The sequence below is a fragment of the Camelus dromedarius genome, chromosome 31, assembly GCF_036321535.1.
Source record: "Camelus dromedarius isolate mCamDro1 chromosome 31, mCamDro1.pat, whole genome shotgun sequence".
NCBI classification, from domain to species: domain Eukaryota; kingdom Metazoa; phylum Chordata; class Mammalia; order Artiodactyla; family Camelidae; genus Camelus; species Camelus dromedarius.
In genome coordinates, this window is record NC_087466.1 from 16395001 (window position 1) to 16399493 (window position 4493).

Below are 4493 nucleotides of genomic sequence, written 5' to 3' on the forward strand. Positions count from 1 at the left end.
GCTCACATTTGTTAGACTCCTACTCCGTCCCAGGTTCCGTACTAAGCACTTTGCAAGCATTAACTCAAAAATTCTCACAGTTCCTTTGTTATCCTCACTTTAATGATGGAGAAATTGAAGCCCAGAGAGGTGAAATGACATAACTAGAAAGTGCTAGAACCAGGATCTATATCCAAGAGATCTATTTCCAGAGTCCACACTTTTAAACACCATTACTGTACTCCCTTACTGTACCCAAGGAAACTGAGGCTCAGAGAGGTTTAGGGTCTGGCCTGAAGTCACCCAGCAAGGAAGCACTGGAGTCAGGATTTAAATTCAGGTCTGGCTGCTCCCAGGGTCCCACACTGCAGCCCCTGGAGTCTCAAAAGTCTGGTTAAAGAAGCAGACAGGGGTGGGGAACAGGAAGGAGAGGGGTCTATTTCTGTGGCGCCTCCTTCATTCTCCCAGCGCATCAAGGATCTCCATCCTGGGTGGCAGCTGAATAATTTAAGCTCAGCAGCTCCAGCCCACCACTACTGGGGCCTGGATTTATTTTTATCCCAGGTTACAGCCATAGTGCTTAACAGAAATAAACCATGCTGTTCGCTTCTCACCGCCTTTACATCAACTCCTGATTTGTCTGCGTTTATGACCAGCTCCCCACTCAAAGGGGATTCAAGAGCAGAAGACAAGGCCGTATGTCACAGTGGGTTTTAGTAGAGAGTCACACACTCCCTATGACCCAGAGAGAGAAAGAGAGGCAGGAAGAAAGGGTCAAATGAAGAGTAAATACCACACCCTACAAGCAGCCCCTCAGAGCAGCCCCCCAGAGCAGCCCCCCTGAGCAGCCCCACAGCTTGGACAGGCAGCCAGGATGTGAAGAGGCAGCAAGAAAAGAGAAAACGGCAGAATCCCTGCTGCTGCCTCCCTCTCACCGGCAAGAAAGGATGTGTCCCCAGTTGTCTCCATGGCTATGCTTCCTGATCACCAGCACAGGCTGGCGGGGGGTGGGGTGTGTGTGCTGCTGGAGCCAGGAATCAGGGGATAATGCCTTGTCTTCATGATAGTAGACTGGTATGACTTGCTGTGTGGTCTTGGGCAAGTTGCTTTCCCTCTCTGGGACCCTGAAGGGTTACACTAGATCAGAGGTTCTGAACTTGAGGTGCTCAGGTGGGCATCAAGGTATATGCATCTTTTCAGAGTGGAGGTTCTCAAAGGGGTCCTTGACGCCTCCTTGGGATAAGTCTCTGCAGGGCCTTCAAGCGTTGCAAAACCTCTATGCCTATGCAGCTGAAACCACAAACAAAGCAGATCCCTCTACAGCTGAGCACAGGATTCTAGGAACCTTGCAAAATTCTCACAAGAGACCCTCCTATCCCAATTCACCCAAACAGAACCTTCTCAACATACATGATAGATTCCCGAACACAGTGTTAACCTTTCCCAGAAGCATGAGTAGGCATGTGTGCTACACACACACACACACACACATATTCATCACACAGTCACAGAACCTTAGAGCTGGAAGGGGCTTTGGGGGCACCTAGACCAACAACCTCATTGCACAAACCGAGGCCCAGAAAGGGGAGGCAGAGCTGGGGCTGGAACTCAGGTCTCCTGATCCAAGTTCAAGGCTCCTTCCAGAAGCTTCTATTCCCCCCCTTCCCTGGTGCACCACAATGCACCATTTCAAATGTGATGGGGGAAGGAGGGCAGCCTGTTGGCTCTTAGCCACCCCCAGGGAAGTAAGGCTGGGAGGCAGCAAGTAGATGCTTGAAAGGCACCCACATGTGGACAACCCAGTCCCCGTGACTCCTGGTCGGCTGGCAAGGCACTGCGTGGCTGAACTGGTTGTTACAATAGTGAAATATTCCTGTTCTGGATGGTGATATTTCACTGTGGCTCCCTTACCACTCCTCCTGTCCCTCCAACCTCCCCATAATCCAGCAATCAAAGAGTTAACACTCAGCTCAGCAGGAGATCCCTAAGATCCCCCACTTCAGGACCCCAGCTATGGTCCAGTCTGACCAGTTAGTGTCAAAGTTCACTATTTTAAACATCACCCATGGACAGGTCTGTGGCTCCTTATTTGAACCAAATCCCCCTACATTCATCATTCACACTTAGGCTTCCCAGGGAGGAAACTAAGGCATCTTCCTCCTCAAGGTCACCCAGCAAGGAAAGCCTAGAATTTTGAGGACCATTTACTTTGGCACTAACCACCAAGCAACGCTTCCTCTCTGTCTCACATGTCCTGCCCGAGCAGTCATATGCCCCAGGATTTCAGTGTCCCCACTTGGCTCCGAGGCTGGAGAGAATGACTGAGTGGGCTCTGCTTACATTTCAGGCTTGCCAGTTTCTGGGGCTGATGTTTTATTCCTCCCACCTCCATGAACAAGAACCAAAAGAGGAAATCCTTGGGGGGTGCAGAAGATTGAAGTGGCCTCTGAGATAATAGCAAAGATGCTAAAAATAAGGACACTCATTTCCAGAAAGGTAGATGTAATCAAAGCAGGAAGCAAATAAAATCCCTTTTTGATGGGTCACAGATTAGCAGCAAAGACATTTAAAATTAAATATGAGTTTTGGATTCAGTTACAAGGAACCTCCCCTTCCCACTCACTAACAGGTTGATGCAGGTTTATCTCATCAGAATAAAGAAACCAGAGCAGGATATGGTCTTCCCTGGAACAGATATGAAGCTGGAGCCTACAGCTTTTCCCCAGAATCTGAACAAACCTTTTCCTCTTCTTTCCCTACTCTGAGACAGGCTCAAGGATGGAGTCTCCCTGGCTGGTGCCAGGATGCGCCCTCTATACGATCACTTACAGGTTATACCACCTGTGAAAATAAAACATTATCTGCTCAGCAGGCAGCTGGTCACTCCCCTCTGGCCTGCCTGACCACTCATTCCAAGCAAAATGTGGTCTTTTCATGTCTCCCAGGTCTCTCATCTCAGGGAGCTTAGAATAGCCAAGTTTGCAAAAAACTACCACAATTAAATTACTCAGCTGTTCCTGGAAGATGGTAAAATCTGAGCCCATTCTTATGCATGCTTCACCTGGTATGCCTAGGTTACCCTAGACAAGGCTTAATCTTCCAGCCTTAGATGACCCTCTCCCAGTCAGGGTCAAGTTGCCCATCCACTAGATCAACACACTGAGAGACCCTCCAGGCCAGGCTGGCCAGCCCCACAAAGCGTTAATTCACTCTGAGTACTGCCGGCTACTTTCAACAGCTTTTGCTGCAAAGGAGATGACAAATTGGGCAGAAGCCACAATTTTGATCGCATTGCCTAAAACATGAGCATATTTTATCCAACCCTGGGCGGTGAGCCGAAATCTCATTTGGCTTTGGGGTGTTGCTTAGGTGATCAAACACTGCAGAATGTGGGCAAATAAATGTGGTCATTCCTCAACACCCCTCCGTTCCCACCTACCCTCGATCCCACCAGCTCATGTACACACCTTGTTGCAACTGGGATTCCAATACCCCTAAGCCCATTTTCACAATTGAGAAGAAAATCACTTACCACAACACCAGAGGAATGCAAGGGGAATGGGTGAGCCAAATTCTTGCCAACTCCTCTCTTCCCTGCTGGGTGGGAATACGCTAACTCCGGATGACTTGGTTTGAAAGCTCAGCAGAGGTGCCTGAAAGACAATTGTTCACTTGACTCTCCTACTTTTCCCAAAATAAAACCAAAGCAACCACACACACACACACACACGCACCAACTACCCCTAAATCATGCAGGACCACGATGAAAAGAAATACCACTGCCAGAAGAGGAGAAAACAGACAAATCAATGGACAAGGCAAAGACAGTGGCTCCCTCAGACTGCTCTGCACATTTTTGCTCTGTGAATCTCTCTCCCACTCTCTCTCTCCCAGTCTCTTTCTCTCAATCTCTCACTTTCTCTCCTCTCTGCCTTTCTGTCTCTCTTTCTCTTTCTCTCTGTCGTCTGCGTAGGCAACTCCCGGCTGCTGGCAGTAGACGAATCAATTGCTTCCCCAGAACCGGAATCAGTGGCGGCTGCCACCACTGCTGCAAAACCCTGTGCGAGCAAGGGAGGGGGCAGCAGCTTCCCGACGCAGGGGGCACCAAGCCTGCCTTCCACTCGTGATTTACGTGTGAGGTGCCTGGAGAAAGAGAGGTGGGAAGCCAGGAGGAGAGGTTGGGCGCACCAGAGATCCTAGCTGGTCGAAACGGCAATCAGGAGATTGGAGATCAGCACCGCGGACAGCGCTAAGATGCGGCTGTGAAGGGGATGGGCGGGAAGCGAACCTTCAGGCTGCAAAGTTAAGTTATTGGATGGTTAGAGCAGAAAAGGGGGAGTCCAGGGGGAAGCAGGGGGGACGGGACTTCTCGACATCACACGGTGAAGTCAGTGACAGCTTACCTACCACACACTTGTTCTAATCTTGTAGCTCATTCTCGGAGAAAAGAAGCTGTAACTCCACAGCCCCTTTCCCACACACACCCCCATTCATTACTCATCTCTGCTCAGACA

The 4493-nt window shown here is 49.8% G+C and overlaps 1 protein-coding gene across 1 annotated transcript in view; it reads right to left on the reverse strand.

Annotated features, from left to right (window-relative positions):
* The window catches only part of RPH3A (rabphilin 3A), an 89284-nt gene extending 85153 nt beyond the window's left edge, over positions 1–4131 (reverse strand). The window contains exons 1-2 of the mRNA XM_031442762.2: positions 3757–4131; positions 3512–3632 (exon numbers count right to left, since the gene is read on the reverse strand). The gene's annotated coding sequence lies outside the window, so the exon portion shown is untranslated. The remainder of the gene's footprint in view (positions 1–3511; positions 3633–3756) is intronic.
* Positions 4132–4493: the final 362 nt, after the last annotated feature.